Genomic DNA, 13031 nt, shown 5'->3' with positions numbered 1-13031 from the left:
GTCAGCCTCCGTGGCGCAATCGGATAGCGCGTTCGGCTGTTAACCGAAAGGTTGGTGGTTCGAGCCCACACGGGGGCGTGTGCTATATTTTTATTAATCTTTATAACAAACATTTTTGCAAAGTGAGAATACCAGTGATGAAACAGCGGTAAGTCAGCCTCCGTGGCGCAATCGGATAGCGCGTTCGGCTGTTAACCGAAAAGTTGGTGGTTCGAGCCCACCCGGGGGCGTGCGCTTTATATTTATTAATCTTTATAACAAACATTTTTGCAAAGTGAGAATACCAGTGATGAAACAGTTGCATGTCAGCCTCCGTGGCGCAATCGGATAGCGCGTTCGGCTGTTAACCGAAAGGTTGGTGGTTTGAGCCCACCCGGGGGCGTGTGCTTTGTATTTATTAATCTTTATAACAAACATTTTTGCAAAGTGAGAATACCAGTGATGAAACAGCGGTAAGTCAGCCTCCGTGGCGCAATCGGATAGCGCGTTCGGCTGTTAACCGAAAGGTTGGTTGTTCGAGCCCACCCGGGGGCGTGTGCTATATTTTTATTAATCTTTATAACAAACATTTTTGCAAAGTGAGAATACCAGTGATGAAACAGCGGTACGTCAGCCTCCGTGGCGCAATCGGATAGCGCGTTCGGCTGTTAACCGAAAGGTTAGTGGTTCGAGCCCACCCGGGGGCGTGTGCTATATTTTTATTAATCTTTATAACAAACATTTTTGCAAAGTGAGAATACCAGTGATGACACAGTGGTACGTCAGCCTCCGTGGCGCAATCGGATAGCGCGTTCGGCTGTTAACCGAAAGGTTGGTGGTTCGAGCCCACCCGGGGGCGTGCGCTTTATATTTATTAATCTTTATAACAAACATTTTTGCAAAGTGAGAATACCAGTGATGAAACAGTTGCATGTCAGCTTCCGTGGCGCAATCGGATAGCGCGTTCGGCTGTTAACCGAAAGGTTGGTGGTTCGAGCCCACACGGGGGCGTGTGCTATATTTTTATTAATCTTTATAACAAACATTTTTGCAAAGTGAGAATACCAGTGATGAAACAGCGGTAAGTCAGCCTCCGTGGCGCAATCGGATAGCGCGTTCGCCTGGTAACCGAAAGGTTGGTGGTTTGAGCCCACCCGGGGGCGTGGGCTATATTTTTATTAATCTTTATAACAAACATTTTTGCAAAGTGAGAATACCAGTGATGAAACAGCGGTACGTCAGCCTCCGTGGCGCAATCGGATAGCGCGTTCGGCTGTTAACCGAAAGGTTGGTGGTTCGAGCCCACCCGGGGGCGTGTGCTATATTTTTATTAATCTTTATAACAAACATTTTTGCAAAGTGAGAATACCAGTGATGAAACAGCGGTAAGTCAGCCTCCGTGGCGCAATCGGATAGCGCGTTTGGCTGTTAACCGAAAGGTTGGTGGTTCGAGCCCACCCGGGGGCGTGTGCTATATTTTTATTAATCTTTATAACAAACATTTTTGCAAAGTGAGAATACCAGTGATGAAACAGCGGTACGTCAGCCTCCGTGGCGCAATCGGATAGCGCGTTCGGCTGTTAACCGAAAGGTTAGTGGTTCGAGCCCACCCGGGGGCGTGTGCTATATTTTTATTAATCTTTATAACAAACATTTTTGCAAAGTGAGAATACCAGTGATGACACAGTGGTACGTCAGCCTCCGTGGCGCAATCGGATAGCGCGTTCGGCTGTTAACCGAAAGGTTGGTGGTTCGAGCCCACCCGGGGGCGTGCGCTTTATTTTTATTAATCTTTATAACAAACATTTTTGCAAAGTGAGAATACCAGTGATGAAACAGCGGTACGTCAGCCTCCGTGGCGCAATCGGATAGCGCGTTCGGCTGTTAACCGAAAGGTTGGTGGTTCGAGCCCACCCGGGGGCGTGCGCTTTATATTTATTAATCTTTATAACAAACATTTTTGCAAAGTGAGAATACCAGTGATGAAACAGCGGTACGTCAGCCTCCGTGGCGCAATCGGATAGCGCGTTCGGCTGTTAACCGGAAGGTTGGTGGTTCGAGCCCACCCGAGGGCGTGCGCTTTATATTTATTAATCTTTATAACAAACATTTTTGCAAAGTGAGAATACCAGTGATGAAACAGCGGTAAGTCAGCCTCCGCGGCGCAATCGGATAGCGCGTTTGGCTGTTAACCGAAAGGTTGGTGGTTCGGGCCCACCCGGGGGCGTGTGCTGTATTTTTATTAATCTTTATAACAAACATTTTTGCAAAGTGAGAATACCAGTGATGAAACAGCGGTACGTCAGCCTCCGTGGCGCAATCGGATAGCGCGTTCGGCTGTTAACCGAAAAGTTGGTGGTTCGAGCCCACCCGGGGGCGTGCGCTTTATATTTATTAATCTTTATAACAAACATTTTTGCAAAGTGAGAATACCAGTGATGAAACAGTTGCATGTCAGCCTCCGTGGCGCAATCGGATAGCGCGTTCGGCTGTTAACCGAAAGGTTGGTGGTTCGAGCCCACACGGGGGCGTGTGCTATATTTTTATTAATCTTTATAACAAACATTTTTGCAAAGTGAGAATACCAGTGATGAAACAGCGGTAAGTCAGCCTCCGTGGCGCAATCGGATAGCGCGGTCGGCTGTTAACCGAAAAGATGGTGGTTCGAGCCCACCCGGGGGCGTGCGCTTTATATTTATTAATCTTTATAACAAACATTTTTGCAAAGTGAGAATACCAGTGATGAAACAGTTGCATGTCAGCCTCCGTGGCGCAATCGGATAGCGCGTTCGGCTGTTAACCGAAAGGTTGGTGGTTTGAGCCCACCCGGGGGCGTGTGCTTTGTATTTATTAATCTTTATAACAAACATTTTTGCAAAGTGAGAATACCAGTGATGAAACAGCGGTAAGTCAGCCTCCGTGGCGCAATCGGATAGCGCGTTCGGCTGTTAACCGAAAGGTTGGTGGTTCGAGCCCACCCGGGGGCGTGTGCTATATTTTTATTAATCTTTATAACAAACATTTTTGCAAAGTGAGAATACCAGTGATGAAACAGCGGTACGTCAGCCTCCGTGGCGCAATCGGATAGCGCGTTCGGCTGTTAACCGAAAGGTTAGTGGTTCGAGCCCACCCGGGGGCGTGTGCTATATTTTTATTAATCTTTATAACAAACATTTTTGCAAAGTGAGAATACCAGTGATGACACAGTGGTACGTCAGCCTCCGTGGCGCAATCGGATAGCGCGTTCGGCTGTTAACCGAAAGGTTGGTGGTTCGAGCCCACCCGGGGGCGTGCGCTTTATATTTATTAATCTTTATAACAAACATTTTTGCAAAGTGAGAATACCAGTGATGAAACAGTTGCATGTCAGCTTCCGTGGCGCAATCGGATAGCGCGTTCGGCTGTTAACCGAAAGGTTGGTGGTTCGAGCCCACACGGGGGCGTGTGCTATATTTTTATTAATCTTTATAACAAACATTTTTGCAAAGTGAGAATACCAGTGATGAAACAGCGGTAAGTCAGCCTCCGTGGCGCAATCGGATAGCGCGTTCGCCTGGTAACCGAAAGGTTGGTGGTTTGAGCCCACCCGGGGGCGTGGGCTATATTTTTATTAATCTTTATAACAAACATTTTTGCAAAGTGAGAATACCAGTGATGAAACAGCGGTACGTCAGCCTCCGTGGCGCAATCGGATAGCGCGTTCGGCTGTTAACCGAAAGGTTGGTGGTTCGAGCCCACCCGGGGGCGTGTGCTATATTTTTATTAATCTTTATAACAAACATTTTTGCAAAGTGAGAATACCAGTGATGAAACAGCGGTAAGTCAGCCTCCGTGGCGCAATCGGATAGCGCGTTTGGCTGTTAACCGAAAGGTTGGTGGTTCGAGCCCACCCGGGGGCGTGTGCTATATTTTTATTAATCTTTATAACAAACATTTTTGCAATATGAGAATACCAGTGATGAAATAGCGGTACGTCAGCCTCCGTGGCGCAATCGGATAGCGCGTTCGGCTGTTAACCGAAAGGTTGGTGGTTCGAGCCCACCCGGGGGCGTGCGCTTTATATTTATTAATCTTTATAACAAACATTTTTGCAAAGTGAGAATACCAGTGATGAAACAGCGATACGTCAGCCTCCTTGGCGCAATCGGATAGCGCGTTCGGCTGTTAACCGAAAGGTTGGTGGTTCGAGCCCACCCGAGGGCGTGCGCTTTATATTTATTAATCTTTATAACAAACATTTTTGCAAAGTGAGAATACCAGTGATGAAACAGCGGTAAGTCAGCCTCCGCGGCGCAATCGGATAGCGCGTTTGGCTGTTAACCGAAAGGTTGGTGGTTCGAGCCCACACGGGGGCGTGTGCTGTATTTTTATTAATCTTTATAACAAACATTTTTGCAAAGTGAGAATACCAGTGATGAAACAGCGGTACGTCAGCCTCCGTGGCGCAATCGGATAGCGCGTTCGGCTGTTAACCGAAAAGTTGGTGGTTCGAGCCCACCCGGGGGCGTGCGCTTTATATTTATTAATCTTTATAACAAACATTTTTGCAAAGTGAGAATACCAGTGATGAAACAGTTGCATGTCAGCCTCCGTGGCGCAATCGGATAGCGCGTTCGGCTGTTAACCGAAAGGTTGGTGGTTCGAGCCCACACGGGGGCGTGTGCTATATTTTTATTAATCTTTATAACAAACATTTTTGCAAAGTGAGAATACCAGTGATGAAACAGCGGTAAGTCAGCCTCCGTGGCGCAATCGGATAGCGCGTTCGGCTGTTAACCGAAAAGTTGGTGGTTCGTGCCCACCCGTGGGCGTGCGCTTTATATTTATTAATCTTTATAACAAACATTTTTGCAAAGTGAGAATACCAGTGATGAAACAGTTGCATGTCAGCCTCCGTGGCGCAATCGGATAGCGCGTTCGGCTGTTAACCGAAAGGTTGGTGGTTTGAGCCCACCCGGGGGCGTGTGCTTTGTATTTATTAATCTTTATAACAAACATTTTTGCAAAGTGAGAATACCAGTGATGAAACAGTTGCATATCAGCCTGCGTGGCGCAATCGGATAGCGCGTTCGGCTGTTAACCGAAAGGTTGGTGGTTCGAGCCCACCCGGGGGCGTGCGCTTTATATTTATTAATCTTTATAACAAACATTTTTGCAAAGTGAGAATACCAGTGATGAAACAGTTGCATGTCAGCTTCCGTGGCGCAATCGGATAGCGCGTTCGGCTGTTAACCGAAAGGTTGGTGGTTCGAGCCCACACGGGGGCGTGTGCTATATTTTTATTAATCTTTATAACAAACATTTTTGCAAAGTGAGAATACCAGTGATGAAACAGCGGTAAGTCAGCCTCCGTGGCGCAATCGGATAGCGCGTTCGCCTGGTAACCGAAAGGTTGGTGGTTTGAGCCCACCCGGGGGCGTGGGCTATATTTTTATTAATCTTTATAACAAACATTTTTGCAAAGTGAGAATACCAGTGATGAAACAGCGGTACGTCAGCCTCCGTGGCGCAATCGGATAGCGCGTTCGGCTGTTAACCGAAAGGTTGGTGGTTCGAGCCCACCCGGGGGCGTGTGCTATATTTTTATTAATCTTTATAACAAACATTTTTGCAAAGTGAGAATACCAGTGATGAAACAGCGGTAAGTCAGCCTCCGTGGCGCAATCGGATAGCGCGTTTGGCTGTTAACCGAAAGGTTGGTGGTTCGAGCCCACCCGGGGGCGTGTGCTATATTTTTATTAATCTTTATAACAAACATTTTTGCAATATGAGAATACCAGTGATGAAATAGCGGTACGTCAGCCTCCGTGGCGCAATCGGATAGCGCGTTCGGCTGTTAACCGAAAGGTTGGTGGTTCGAGCCCACCCGGGGGCGTGCGCTTTATATTTATTAATCTTTATAACAAACATTTTTGCAAAGTGAGAATACCAGTGATGAAACAGCGATACGTCAGCCTCCTTGGCGCAATCGGATAGCGCGTTCGGCTGTTAACCGAAAGGTTGGTGGTTCGAGCCCACCCGAGGGCGTGCGCTTTATATTTATTAATCTTTATAACAAACATTTTTGCAAAGTGAGAATACCAGTGATGAAACAGCGGTAAGTCAGCCTCCGCGGCGCAATCGGATAGCGCGTTTGGCTGTTAACCGAAAGGTTGGTGGTTCGGGCCCACCCGGGGGCGTGTGCTGTATTTTTATTAATCTTTATAACAAACATTTTTGCAAAGTGAGAATACCAGTGATGAAACAGCGGTACGTCAGCCTCCGTGGCGCAATCGGATAGCGCGTTCGGCTGTTAACCGAAAAGTTGGTGGTTCGAGCCCACCCGGGGGCGTGCGCTTTATATTTATTAATCTTTATAACAAACATTTTTGCAAAGTGAGAATACCAGTGATGAAACAGTTGCATGTCAGCCTCCGTGGCGCAATCGGATAGCGCGTTCGGCTGTTAACCGAAAGGTTGGTGGTTCGAGCCCACACGGGGGCGTGTGCTATATTTTTATTAATCTTTATAACAAACATTTTTGCAAAGTGAGAATACCAGTGATGAAACAGCGGTAAGTCAGCCTCCGTGGCGCAATCGGATAGCGCGTTCGGCTGTTAACCGAAAAGTTGGTGGTTCGTGCCCACCCGTGGGCGTGCGCTTTATATTTATTAATCTTTATAACAAACATTTTTGCAAAGTGAGAATACCAGTGATGAAACAGTTGCATGTCAGCCTCCGTGGCGCAATCGGATAGCGCGTTCGGCTGTTAACCGAAAGGTTGGTGGTTTGAGCCCACCCGGGGGCGTGTGCTTTGTATTTATTAATCTTTATAACAAACATTTTTGCAAAGTGAGAATACCAGTGATGAAACAGTTGCATATCAGCCTGCGTGGCGCAATCGGATAGCGCGTTCGGCTGTTAACCGAAAGGTTGGTGGTTCGAACCCACCCGGGGGCGTGTGCTATATTTTTATTAATCTTTATAACAAACATTTTTGCAAAGTGAGAATACCAGTGATGAAACAGTTGCATGTCAGCCTCCGTGGCACAATCGGATAGCGCGTTCGGCTGTTAACCGAAAGGTTGGTGGTTCGAGCCCACCCGGGGGCGTGTGCTTTGTATTTATTAATCTTTATAACAAACATTTTTGCAAAGTGAGAATACCAGTGATGAAACAGCGGTAAGTCAGCCTCCGTGGCGCAATCGGATAGCGCGTTCGGCTGTTAACCGAAAGGTTGGTGGTTCGAGCCCACCCGGGGGCGTGTGCTATATTTTTATTAATCTTTATAACAAACATTTTTGCAAAGTGAGAATACCAGTGATGAAACAGCGGTACGTCAGCCTCCGTGGCGCAATCGGATAGCGCGTTCGGCTGTTAACCGAAAGGTTAGTGGTTCGAGCCCACCCGGGGGCGTGTGCTATATTTTTATTAATCTTTATAACAAACATTTTTGCAAAGTGAGAATACCAGTGATGACACAGTGGTACGTCAGCCTCCGTGGCGCAATCGGATAGCGCGTTCGGCTGTTAACCGAAAGGTTGGTGGTTCGAGCCCACCCGGGGGCGTGCGCTTTATATTTATTAATCTTTATAACAAACATTTTTGCAAAGTGAGAATACCAGTGATGAAACAGTTGCATGTCAGCTTCCGTGGCGCAATCGGATAGCGCGTTCGGCTGTTAACCGAAAGGTTGGTGGTTCGAGCCCACACGGGGGCGTGTGCTATATTTTTATTAATCTTTATAACAAACATTTTTGCAAAGTGAGAATACCAGTGATGAAACAGCGGTAAGTCAGCCTCCGTGGCGCAATCGGATAGCGCGTTCGCCTGGTAACCGAAAGGTTGGTGGTTCGAGCCCACCCGGGGGCGTGGGCTATATTTTTATTAATCTTTATAACAAACATTTTTGCAAAGTGAGAATACCAGTGATGAAACAGCGGTACGTCAGCCTCTGTGGCGCAATCGGATAGCGCGTTCGGCTGTTAACCGAAAGGTTGGTGGTTCGAGCCCACCCGGGGGCGTGTGCTATATTTTTATTAATCTTTATAACAAACATTTTTGCAAAGTGAGAATACCAGTGATGAAACAGCGGTACGTCAGCCTCCGTGGCGCAATCGGATAGCGCGTTCGGCTGTTAACCGAAAGGTTGGTGGTTCGAGCCCACCCGGGGGCGTGCGCTTTATATTTATTAATCTTTATAACAAACATTTTTGCAAAGTGAGAATACCAGTGATGAAACAGCGGTACGTCAGCCTCCGTGGCGCAATCGGATAGCGCGTTCGGCTGTTAACCGAAAGGTTGGTGGTTCGAGCCCACCCGAGGGCGTGCGCTTTATATTTATTAATCTTTATAACAAACATTTTTGCAAAGTGAGAATACCAGTGATGAAACAGCGGTAAGTCAGCCTCCGTGGCGCAATCGGATAGCGCGTTCGCCTGGTAACCGAAAGGTTGGTGGTTCGAGCCCACCCGGGGGCGTGGGCTATATTTTTATTAATCTTTATAACAAACATTTTTGCAAAGTGAGAATACCAGTGATGAAACAGCGGTACGTCAGCCTCCGTGGCGCAATCGGATAGCGCGTTCGGCTGTTAACCGAAAGGTTGGTGGTTCGAGCCCACCCGGGGGCGTGTGCTATATTTTTATTAATCTTTATAACAAACATTTTTGCAAAGTGAGAATACCAGTGATGAAACAGCGGTAAGTCAGCCTCCGTGGCGCAATCGGATAGCGCGTTTGGCTGTTAACCGAAAGGTTGGTGGTTCGAGCCCACCCGGGGGCGTGTGCTATATTTTTATTAATCTTTATAACAAACATTTTTGCAAAGTGAGAATACCAGTGATGAAACAGCGGTACGTCAGCCTCCGTGGCGCAATCGGATAGCGCGTTCGGCTGTTAACCGAAAGGTTGGTGGTTCGAGCCCACCCGAGGGCGTGCGCTTTATATTTATTAATCTTTATAACAAACATTTTTGCAAAGTGAGAATACCAGTGATGAAACAGCGGTAAGTCAGCCTCCGCGGCGCAATCGGATAGCGCGTTTGGCTGTTAACCGAAAGGTTGGTGGTTCGGGCCCATCCGGGGGCGTGTGCTGTATTTTTATTAATCTTTATAACAAACATTTTTGCAAAGTGAGAATACCAGTGATGAAACAGCGGTACGTCAGCCTCCGTGGCGCAATCGGATAGCGCGTTCGGCTGTTAACCGAAAAGTTGGTGGTTCGAGCCCACCCGGGGGCGTGCGCTTTATATTTATTAATCTTTATAACAAACATTTTTGCAAAGTGAGAATACCAGTGATGAAACAGTTGCATGTCAGCCTCCGTGGCGCAATCGGATAGCGCGTTCGGCTGTTAACCGAAAGGTTGGTGGTTCGAGCCCACACGGGGGCGTGTGCTATATTTTTATTAATCTTTATAACAAACATTTTTGCAAAGTGAGAATACCAGTGATGAAACAGCGGTAAGTCAGACTCCGTGGCGCAATCGGATAGCGCGTTCGGCTGTTAACCGAAAGGTTGGTGGTTCGAGCCCACCCGGGGGCGTGGGCTATATTTTTATTAATCTTTATAACAAACATTTTTGCAAAGTGAGAATACCAGTGATGAAACAGCTGCATGTCAACCTCCGTGGCGCAATCGGATAGCGCGTTCGGCTGTTAACCGAAAGGTTGGTGGTTTGAGCCCACCCGGGGGCGTGTGCTTTGTATTTATTAATCTTTATAACAAACATTTTTGCAAAGTGAGAATACCAGTGATGAAACAGCGGTAAGTCAGCCTCCGTGGCGCAATCGGATAGCGCGTTCGGCTGTTAACCGAAAGGTTGGTGGTTCGAGCCCACCCGGGGGCGTGTGCTGTATTTTTATTAATCTTTATAACAAACATTTTTGCAAAGTGAGAATACCAGTGATGAAACAGCGGTACGTCAGCCTCCGTGGCGCAATCGGATAGCGCGTTCGGCTGTTAAACGAAATGTTGGTGGTTCGAGCCCACCCGGGGGCGTGTGCTATGTTTTTATTAATCTTTATAGCAAACATTTTTGCAAAGTGAGAATACCAGTGATGAAACAGCGGTAAGTCAGCCTCCGTGGCGCAATCGGATAGCGCTTTCGGCTGTTAACCGAAAGGTTAGTGGTTCGAGCCCACCCGGGGGCGTGTGCTATATTTTTATTAATCTTTATAACAAACATTTTTGCAAAGTGAGAATACCAGTGATGAAACGGCGGTAAGTCAGCCTCCGTGGCGCAATCGGATAGCGCTTTCGGCTGTTAACCGAAAGGTTAGTGGTTCGAGCCCACCCGGGGGCGTGTGCTATATTTTTATTAATCTTTATAACAAACATTTTTGCAAAGTGAGAATGCCAGTGATGAAACAGTTGCATGTCAGCCTCCGTGGCGCAATCGGATAGCGCGTTCGGCTGTTAACCGAAAGGTTGGTGGTTTGAGCCCATCCGGGGGCGTGTGCTATATCTTTATAACAAACGTTTTTGCAAAGTGAGAATGCCAGTGATGAAACAGCGGTAAGTCAGCCTCCGTGGCGCAATCGGATAGCGCTTTCGGCTGTTAACCGAAAGGTTAGTGGTTCGAGCCCACCCGGGGGCGTGTGCTATGTTTTTATTAATCTTTATAACAAACATTTTTGCAAAGTGAGAATACCAGTGATGAAACAGCGGTAAGTCAGCCTCCGTGGCGCAATCAGGTAGCGCCTTCGGCTGTTAACCGAAAGGTTGGTGGTTCGAGTCCACCCAGGGGCGTGTGCTTTGCATTTATTAATCTTTATAACAAACATTTTTGCAAAGTGAGAATACCAGTGATGAAACAGCGGTAAGTCAGCCTCCGTGGCGCAATCGGATAGCGCGTTCGGCTGTTAACCGAAAGGTTGGTGGTTCGAGCCCACCCGGGGGAGTGTGCTATATTTTTATTAATCTTTATAACAAACATTTTTGCAAAGTGAGAATGCCAGTGATGAAACAGCGGTAAGTCAGCCTCCGTGGCGCAATCGGATAGCGCGTTCGGCTGTTAACCGAAAGGTTGGTGGTTCGAGCTCACCCGGGGGCGTGTGCTTTGTATTTATTAATCTTTATAACAAACATTTTTGCAAATTGAGAATACCAGTGATGAAACAGTTGCAAGTCAGGCTTCGTGGCGCAATCGTATAGCGCGTTCGGCTGTTAACCGAAAGGTTGGTTGTTCGAGCCCACCCGGGGGCGTGTGCTATATCTTTATTAATATTTATAACAAACATTTTTGCAAAGTGAGAATACCAGTGATGAAACAGCGGTAAGTCACCCTCCGTGGCGCAATCAGATAGCGCCTTCGGCTGTTAACCGAAAGGTTGGTGGTTCGTGTCCACCCAGGGGCGTGCGCTTTGTATTTATTAATCTTTATAACAAACATTTTTGCAAAGTGAGAATGCCAGTGATGAAACAGCGGTAAGTCAGCCTCCGTGGCGCAATCAGATAGCGCCTTCGGCTGTTAACCGAAAGGTTGGTGGTTCGAGTCCACCCAGGGGCGTGTGCTTTGTATTTATTAATCTTTATAACAAACATTTTTGCAAAGTGAGAATACCAGTGATGAAACAGCGGTAAGTCAGCCTCCGTGGCGCAATCGGATAGCGCGTTCGGCTGTTAACCGAAAGGTTGGTGGTTGGTGGTTCGAGCCCACCCGGGGGCGTGTGCTATATTTTTATTAATCTTTATAACAAACATTTTTGCAAAGTGAGAATGCCAGTGATGAAACAGCGGTAAATCAGCCTCCGTGGCGCAATCGGATAGCGCGTTCGGCTGTTAACCGAAAGGTTGGTGGTTCGAGCTCACCCGGGGGCGTGTGCTTTGTATTTATTAATCTTTATAACAAACATTTTTGCAAAGTGAGAATACCAGTGATGAAACAGTTGCAAGTCGGGCTTCGTGGCGCAATCGTATAGCGCGTTCGGCTGTTAACCGAAAGGTTGGTGGTTCGAGCCCACCCGGGGGCGTGTGCTATATCTTTATAACAAACATTTTTGGAAAGTGAGAATGCCAGTGATGAAACAGCGGTAAGTCAGCCTCCGTGGCGCAATCAGATAGCGCCTTCGGCTGTTAACCGAAAGGTTGGTGGTTCGAGTCCACCCAGGGGCGTGTGCTTTGTATTTATTAATCTTTATAACAAACATTTTTGCAAAGTGAGAATACCAGTGATGAAACAGCGGTAAGTTAGTCTTCCTGGCCTAATAGGATAGCGCGTTCGGCTGTTAACCGAAAGATTGGTGGTTCGAGCCCACACGGGGGCGTGTGCTTTACATTTATAAATCTTTATAACAAACATTTTTGCAAAGTGAGAATACCAGTGATGAAACCGCGGTAAGTCAGCCTCCGTGGCGCAATCGGATAGCGCGTTCGGCTGTTAACCGAAAGGTTGGTGGTTCGAGCCCACACGGGGGCGTGTGCTTTATATTTATTAATCTTTATAACAAACATTTTAGCATGATGAAACAGCGGTAAGTCAGCCTGCGACGAGAAAACGAGGGTTTAATAACATTGTTGTCTATGAAAGCTGGAAGGGCCTTAAGAAAAACGACGTCTTATTAGGGTGACGACTTAACGAAGTTTCCTGTATATAAAACACATGCCCCCGATGGGAGCGAACTACCAATCTTTCAATTATCAGCCGAACGGTCCACCCGATTGCATTACGAAAGATGACAACCAGCTGTTTCATCGCTGGTATTCTCACTTTGACAAACTATGTTATAAAGACATAAAACGCGCCCCAGAGTGGGATCGAACCACGAAACGTTTCGTTAACAGCCAAACGCGCTAGCCGATTGTGCCTTGGGGTTGATATGTAACTGGTGCATTACTGGGTTTCTCACTTGACAAAATGTTTGTTATAAGCACGCCGAACGCGCGTCTCCGGGTGTAAATACACTATAAAAGTTCTTTGTCAAAGATCTCGTATATACACTGAAGAGGAAAAAAAACTGGTTAACCTGCCTAATATCGTGTAGGCCCCTGCGAGGCCGCAGAAGTGCCGCAACACGACGTGGCATGGACTCGACTAATGTCTGAAGTAGTGCTGGAGGTAATTGACACCATG

The 13031-nt window shown here is 47.2% G+C and overlaps 66 non-coding genes across 66 annotated transcripts; all 66 read left to right on the top strand.

The window, feature by feature from the left end:
- The first annotated feature begins 4 nt into the window (after positions 1 to 4).
- On the top strand, positions 5 to 78 carry TRNAN-GUU (transfer RNA asparagine (anticodon GUU)). The gene has a single exon. It is a non-coding gene; the product is annotated as a tRNA-Asn (tRNA).
- A 78-nt stretch (positions 79 to 156) lies between these two features.
- TRNAN-GUU (transfer RNA asparagine (anticodon GUU)) lies at positions 157 to 230 on the top strand. The gene has a single exon. It is a non-coding gene; the product is annotated as a tRNA-Asn (tRNA).
- A 78-nt stretch (positions 231 to 308) lies between these two features.
- Positions 309 to 382, top strand: TRNAN-GUU (transfer RNA asparagine (anticodon GUU)). The gene has a single exon. It is a non-coding gene; the product is annotated as a tRNA-Asn (tRNA).
- Positions 383 to 460: 78 nt separating this feature from the next.
- Positions 461 to 534, top strand: TRNAN-GUU (transfer RNA asparagine (anticodon GUU)). Its single transcript has one exon. It is a non-coding gene; the product is annotated as a tRNA-Asn (tRNA).
- Positions 535 to 612: 78 nt separating this feature from the next.
- Positions 613 to 686, top strand: TRNAN-GUU (transfer RNA asparagine (anticodon GUU)). Its single transcript has one exon. It is a non-coding gene; the product is annotated as a tRNA-Asn (tRNA).
- Positions 687 to 764: 78 nt separating this feature from the next.
- On the top strand, positions 765 to 838 carry TRNAN-GUU (transfer RNA asparagine (anticodon GUU)). Its single transcript has one exon. It is a non-coding gene; the product is annotated as a tRNA-Asn (tRNA).
- Positions 839 to 916: 78 nt separating this feature from the next.
- TRNAN-GUU (transfer RNA asparagine (anticodon GUU)) lies at positions 917 to 990 on the top strand. Its single transcript has one exon. It is a non-coding gene; the product is annotated as a tRNA-Asn (tRNA).
- Positions 991 to 1068: 78 nt separating this feature from the next.
- On the top strand, positions 1069 to 1142 carry TRNAT-GGU (transfer RNA threonine (anticodon GGU)). Its single transcript has one exon. It is a non-coding gene; the product is annotated as a tRNA-Thr (tRNA).
- A 78-nt stretch (positions 1143 to 1220) lies between these two features.
- TRNAN-GUU (transfer RNA asparagine (anticodon GUU)) lies at positions 1221 to 1294 on the top strand. The gene has a single exon. It is a non-coding gene; the product is annotated as a tRNA-Asn (tRNA).
- A 78-nt stretch (positions 1295 to 1372) lies between these two features.
- Positions 1373 to 1446, top strand: TRNAN-GUU (transfer RNA asparagine (anticodon GUU)). The gene has a single exon. It is a non-coding gene; the product is annotated as a tRNA-Asn (tRNA).
- Positions 1447 to 1524: 78 nt separating this feature from the next.
- On the top strand, positions 1525 to 1598 carry TRNAN-GUU (transfer RNA asparagine (anticodon GUU)). The gene has a single exon. It is a non-coding gene; the product is annotated as a tRNA-Asn (tRNA).
- Positions 1599 to 1676: 78 nt separating this feature from the next.
- On the top strand, positions 1677 to 1750 carry TRNAN-GUU (transfer RNA asparagine (anticodon GUU)). Its single transcript has one exon. It is a non-coding gene; the product is annotated as a tRNA-Asn (tRNA).
- A 78-nt stretch (positions 1751 to 1828) lies between these two features.
- TRNAN-GUU (transfer RNA asparagine (anticodon GUU)) lies at positions 1829 to 1902 on the top strand. Its single transcript has one exon. It is a non-coding gene; the product is annotated as a tRNA-Asn (tRNA).
- A 78-nt stretch (positions 1903 to 1980) lies between these two features.
- Positions 1981 to 2054, top strand: TRNAN-GUU (transfer RNA asparagine (anticodon GUU)). The gene has a single exon. It is a non-coding gene; the product is annotated as a tRNA-Asn (tRNA).
- Positions 2055 to 2284: 230 nt separating this feature from the next.
- TRNAN-GUU (transfer RNA asparagine (anticodon GUU)) lies at positions 2285 to 2358 on the top strand. Its single transcript has one exon. It is a non-coding gene; the product is annotated as a tRNA-Asn (tRNA).
- Positions 2359 to 2436: 78 nt separating this feature from the next.
- On the top strand, positions 2437 to 2510 carry TRNAN-GUU (transfer RNA asparagine (anticodon GUU)). The gene has a single exon. It is a non-coding gene; the product is annotated as a tRNA-Asn (tRNA).
- A 230-nt stretch (positions 2511 to 2740) lies between these two features.
- Positions 2741 to 2814, top strand: TRNAN-GUU (transfer RNA asparagine (anticodon GUU)). The gene has a single exon. It is a non-coding gene; the product is annotated as a tRNA-Asn (tRNA).
- A 78-nt stretch (positions 2815 to 2892) lies between these two features.
- TRNAN-GUU (transfer RNA asparagine (anticodon GUU)) lies at positions 2893 to 2966 on the top strand. The gene has a single exon. It is a non-coding gene; the product is annotated as a tRNA-Asn (tRNA).
- Positions 2967 to 3044: 78 nt separating this feature from the next.
- Positions 3045 to 3118, top strand: TRNAN-GUU (transfer RNA asparagine (anticodon GUU)). The gene has a single exon. It is a non-coding gene; the product is annotated as a tRNA-Asn (tRNA).
- A 78-nt stretch (positions 3119 to 3196) lies between these two features.
- On the top strand, positions 3197 to 3270 carry TRNAN-GUU (transfer RNA asparagine (anticodon GUU)). The gene has a single exon. It is a non-coding gene; the product is annotated as a tRNA-Asn (tRNA).
- A 78-nt stretch (positions 3271 to 3348) lies between these two features.
- Positions 3349 to 3422, top strand: TRNAN-GUU (transfer RNA asparagine (anticodon GUU)). The gene has a single exon. It is a non-coding gene; the product is annotated as a tRNA-Asn (tRNA).
- A 78-nt stretch (positions 3423 to 3500) lies between these two features.
- On the top strand, positions 3501 to 3574 carry TRNAT-GGU (transfer RNA threonine (anticodon GGU)). The gene has a single exon. It is a non-coding gene; the product is annotated as a tRNA-Thr (tRNA).
- A 78-nt stretch (positions 3575 to 3652) lies between these two features.
- Positions 3653 to 3726, top strand: TRNAN-GUU (transfer RNA asparagine (anticodon GUU)). Its single transcript has one exon. It is a non-coding gene; the product is annotated as a tRNA-Asn (tRNA).
- A 78-nt stretch (positions 3727 to 3804) lies between these two features.
- On the top strand, positions 3805 to 3878 carry TRNAN-GUU (transfer RNA asparagine (anticodon GUU)). The gene has a single exon. It is a non-coding gene; the product is annotated as a tRNA-Asn (tRNA).
- Positions 3879 to 3956: 78 nt separating this feature from the next.
- TRNAN-GUU (transfer RNA asparagine (anticodon GUU)) lies at positions 3957 to 4030 on the top strand. Its single transcript has one exon. It is a non-coding gene; the product is annotated as a tRNA-Asn (tRNA).
- Positions 4031 to 4412: 382 nt separating this feature from the next.
- TRNAN-GUU (transfer RNA asparagine (anticodon GUU)) lies at positions 4413 to 4486 on the top strand. The gene has a single exon. It is a non-coding gene; the product is annotated as a tRNA-Asn (tRNA).
- Positions 4487 to 4564: 78 nt separating this feature from the next.
- TRNAN-GUU (transfer RNA asparagine (anticodon GUU)) lies at positions 4565 to 4638 on the top strand. Its single transcript has one exon. It is a non-coding gene; the product is annotated as a tRNA-Asn (tRNA).
- Positions 4639 to 4868: 230 nt separating this feature from the next.
- On the top strand, positions 4869 to 4942 carry TRNAN-GUU (transfer RNA asparagine (anticodon GUU)). The gene has a single exon. It is a non-coding gene; the product is annotated as a tRNA-Asn (tRNA).
- A 78-nt stretch (positions 4943 to 5020) lies between these two features.
- On the top strand, positions 5021 to 5094 carry TRNAN-GUU (transfer RNA asparagine (anticodon GUU)). The gene has a single exon. It is a non-coding gene; the product is annotated as a tRNA-Asn (tRNA).
- A 78-nt stretch (positions 5095 to 5172) lies between these two features.
- Positions 5173 to 5246, top strand: TRNAN-GUU (transfer RNA asparagine (anticodon GUU)). Its single transcript has one exon. It is a non-coding gene; the product is annotated as a tRNA-Asn (tRNA).
- A 78-nt stretch (positions 5247 to 5324) lies between these two features.
- On the top strand, positions 5325 to 5398 carry TRNAT-GGU (transfer RNA threonine (anticodon GGU)). Its single transcript has one exon. It is a non-coding gene; the product is annotated as a tRNA-Thr (tRNA).
- A 78-nt stretch (positions 5399 to 5476) lies between these two features.
- Positions 5477 to 5550, top strand: TRNAN-GUU (transfer RNA asparagine (anticodon GUU)). Its single transcript has one exon. It is a non-coding gene; the product is annotated as a tRNA-Asn (tRNA).
- Positions 5551 to 5628: 78 nt separating this feature from the next.
- On the top strand, positions 5629 to 5702 carry TRNAN-GUU (transfer RNA asparagine (anticodon GUU)). The gene has a single exon. It is a non-coding gene; the product is annotated as a tRNA-Asn (tRNA).
- A 78-nt stretch (positions 5703 to 5780) lies between these two features.
- Positions 5781 to 5854, top strand: TRNAN-GUU (transfer RNA asparagine (anticodon GUU)). Its single transcript has one exon. It is a non-coding gene; the product is annotated as a tRNA-Asn (tRNA).
- A 382-nt stretch (positions 5855 to 6236) lies between these two features.
- On the top strand, positions 6237 to 6310 carry TRNAN-GUU (transfer RNA asparagine (anticodon GUU)). The gene has a single exon. It is a non-coding gene; the product is annotated as a tRNA-Asn (tRNA).
- A 78-nt stretch (positions 6311 to 6388) lies between these two features.
- Positions 6389 to 6462, top strand: TRNAN-GUU (transfer RNA asparagine (anticodon GUU)). The gene has a single exon. It is a non-coding gene; the product is annotated as a tRNA-Asn (tRNA).
- Positions 6463 to 6692: 230 nt separating this feature from the next.
- TRNAN-GUU (transfer RNA asparagine (anticodon GUU)) lies at positions 6693 to 6766 on the top strand. Its single transcript has one exon. It is a non-coding gene; the product is annotated as a tRNA-Asn (tRNA).
- Positions 6767 to 6844: 78 nt separating this feature from the next.
- On the top strand, positions 6845 to 6918 carry TRNAN-GUU (transfer RNA asparagine (anticodon GUU)). The gene has a single exon. It is a non-coding gene; the product is annotated as a tRNA-Asn (tRNA).
- A 78-nt stretch (positions 6919 to 6996) lies between these two features.
- On the top strand, positions 6997 to 7070 carry TRNAN-GUU (transfer RNA asparagine (anticodon GUU)). The gene has a single exon. It is a non-coding gene; the product is annotated as a tRNA-Asn (tRNA).
- A 78-nt stretch (positions 7071 to 7148) lies between these two features.
- Positions 7149 to 7222, top strand: TRNAN-GUU (transfer RNA asparagine (anticodon GUU)). Its single transcript has one exon. It is a non-coding gene; the product is annotated as a tRNA-Asn (tRNA).
- Positions 7223 to 7300: 78 nt separating this feature from the next.
- Positions 7301 to 7374, top strand: TRNAN-GUU (transfer RNA asparagine (anticodon GUU)). The gene has a single exon. It is a non-coding gene; the product is annotated as a tRNA-Asn (tRNA).
- A 78-nt stretch (positions 7375 to 7452) lies between these two features.
- On the top strand, positions 7453 to 7526 carry TRNAN-GUU (transfer RNA asparagine (anticodon GUU)). The gene has a single exon. It is a non-coding gene; the product is annotated as a tRNA-Asn (tRNA).
- Positions 7527 to 7604: 78 nt separating this feature from the next.
- TRNAN-GUU (transfer RNA asparagine (anticodon GUU)) lies at positions 7605 to 7678 on the top strand. The gene has a single exon. It is a non-coding gene; the product is annotated as a tRNA-Asn (tRNA).
- Positions 7679 to 7756: 78 nt separating this feature from the next.
- TRNAT-GGU (transfer RNA threonine (anticodon GGU)) lies at positions 7757 to 7830 on the top strand. Its single transcript has one exon. It is a non-coding gene; the product is annotated as a tRNA-Thr (tRNA).
- Positions 7831 to 7908: 78 nt separating this feature from the next.
- Positions 7909 to 7982, top strand: TRNAN-GUU (transfer RNA asparagine (anticodon GUU)). The gene has a single exon. It is a non-coding gene; the product is annotated as a tRNA-Asn (tRNA).
- Positions 7983 to 8060: 78 nt separating this feature from the next.
- On the top strand, positions 8061 to 8134 carry TRNAN-GUU (transfer RNA asparagine (anticodon GUU)). Its single transcript has one exon. It is a non-coding gene; the product is annotated as a tRNA-Asn (tRNA).
- Positions 8135 to 8212: 78 nt separating this feature from the next.
- Positions 8213 to 8286, top strand: TRNAN-GUU (transfer RNA asparagine (anticodon GUU)). The gene has a single exon. It is a non-coding gene; the product is annotated as a tRNA-Asn (tRNA).
- A 78-nt stretch (positions 8287 to 8364) lies between these two features.
- TRNAT-GGU (transfer RNA threonine (anticodon GGU)) lies at positions 8365 to 8438 on the top strand. Its single transcript has one exon. It is a non-coding gene; the product is annotated as a tRNA-Thr (tRNA).
- Positions 8439 to 8516: 78 nt separating this feature from the next.
- Positions 8517 to 8590, top strand: TRNAN-GUU (transfer RNA asparagine (anticodon GUU)). Its single transcript has one exon. It is a non-coding gene; the product is annotated as a tRNA-Asn (tRNA).
- Positions 8591 to 8668: 78 nt separating this feature from the next.
- TRNAN-GUU (transfer RNA asparagine (anticodon GUU)) lies at positions 8669 to 8742 on the top strand. Its single transcript has one exon. It is a non-coding gene; the product is annotated as a tRNA-Asn (tRNA).
- Positions 8743 to 8820: 78 nt separating this feature from the next.
- TRNAN-GUU (transfer RNA asparagine (anticodon GUU)) lies at positions 8821 to 8894 on the top strand. The gene has a single exon. It is a non-coding gene; the product is annotated as a tRNA-Asn (tRNA).
- A 230-nt stretch (positions 8895 to 9124) lies between these two features.
- TRNAN-GUU (transfer RNA asparagine (anticodon GUU)) lies at positions 9125 to 9198 on the top strand. Its single transcript has one exon. It is a non-coding gene; the product is annotated as a tRNA-Asn (tRNA).
- Positions 9199 to 9276: 78 nt separating this feature from the next.
- TRNAN-GUU (transfer RNA asparagine (anticodon GUU)) lies at positions 9277 to 9350 on the top strand. The gene has a single exon. It is a non-coding gene; the product is annotated as a tRNA-Asn (tRNA).
- A 78-nt stretch (positions 9351 to 9428) lies between these two features.
- Positions 9429 to 9502, top strand: TRNAN-GUU (transfer RNA asparagine (anticodon GUU)). The gene has a single exon. It is a non-coding gene; the product is annotated as a tRNA-Asn (tRNA).
- Positions 9503 to 9580: 78 nt separating this feature from the next.
- TRNAN-GUU (transfer RNA asparagine (anticodon GUU)) lies at positions 9581 to 9654 on the top strand. The gene has a single exon. It is a non-coding gene; the product is annotated as a tRNA-Asn (tRNA).
- A 78-nt stretch (positions 9655 to 9732) lies between these two features.
- On the top strand, positions 9733 to 9806 carry TRNAN-GUU (transfer RNA asparagine (anticodon GUU)). The gene has a single exon. It is a non-coding gene; the product is annotated as a tRNA-Asn (tRNA).
- A 230-nt stretch (positions 9807 to 10036) lies between these two features.
- TRNAN-GUU (transfer RNA asparagine (anticodon GUU)) lies at positions 10037 to 10110 on the top strand. The gene has a single exon. It is a non-coding gene; the product is annotated as a tRNA-Asn (tRNA).
- A 78-nt stretch (positions 10111 to 10188) lies between these two features.
- Positions 10189 to 10262, top strand: TRNAN-GUU (transfer RNA asparagine (anticodon GUU)). The gene has a single exon. It is a non-coding gene; the product is annotated as a tRNA-Asn (tRNA).
- Positions 10263 to 10340: 78 nt separating this feature from the next.
- TRNAN-GUU (transfer RNA asparagine (anticodon GUU)) lies at positions 10341 to 10414 on the top strand. Its single transcript has one exon. It is a non-coding gene; the product is annotated as a tRNA-Asn (tRNA).
- A 68-nt stretch (positions 10415 to 10482) lies between these two features.
- Positions 10483 to 10556, top strand: TRNAN-GUU (transfer RNA asparagine (anticodon GUU)). The gene has a single exon. It is a non-coding gene; the product is annotated as a tRNA-Asn (tRNA).
- Positions 10557 to 10634: 78 nt separating this feature from the next.
- TRNAN-GUU (transfer RNA asparagine (anticodon GUU)) lies at positions 10635 to 10708 on the top strand. Its single transcript has one exon. It is a non-coding gene; the product is annotated as a tRNA-Asn (tRNA).
- A 78-nt stretch (positions 10709 to 10786) lies between these two features.
- On the top strand, positions 10787 to 10860 carry TRNAN-GUU (transfer RNA asparagine (anticodon GUU)). The gene has a single exon. It is a non-coding gene; the product is annotated as a tRNA-Asn (tRNA).
- Positions 10861 to 10938: 78 nt separating this feature from the next.
- TRNAN-GUU (transfer RNA asparagine (anticodon GUU)) lies at positions 10939 to 11012 on the top strand. Its single transcript has one exon. It is a non-coding gene; the product is annotated as a tRNA-Asn (tRNA).
- Positions 11013 to 11546: 534 nt separating this feature from the next.
- On the top strand, positions 11547 to 11627 carry TRNAN-GUU (transfer RNA asparagine (anticodon GUU)). The gene has a single exon. It is a non-coding gene; the product is annotated as a tRNA-Asn (tRNA).
- A 78-nt stretch (positions 11628 to 11705) lies between these two features.
- TRNAN-GUU (transfer RNA asparagine (anticodon GUU)) lies at positions 11706 to 11779 on the top strand. The gene has a single exon. It is a non-coding gene; the product is annotated as a tRNA-Asn (tRNA).
- Positions 11780 to 12303: 524 nt separating this feature from the next.
- TRNAN-GUU (transfer RNA asparagine (anticodon GUU)) lies at positions 12304 to 12377 on the top strand. Its single transcript has one exon. It is a non-coding gene; the product is annotated as a tRNA-Asn (tRNA).
- Positions 12378 to 13031: the final 654 nt, after the last annotated feature.

The sequence above is a fragment of the Pholcus phalangioides genome, unplaced genomic scaffold, assembly GCF_987345545.1.
Source record: "Pholcus phalangioides strain wild (caught in Gottingen) unplaced genomic scaffold, Ppha-v1.0 ptg000017l_1, whole genome shotgun sequence".
Classification (NCBI taxonomy): Eukaryota; Metazoa; Arthropoda; class Arachnida; order Araneae; family Pholcidae; genus Pholcus; species Pholcus phalangioides.
This window is presented reverse-complemented; position numbering and strand designations above follow the sequence as displayed.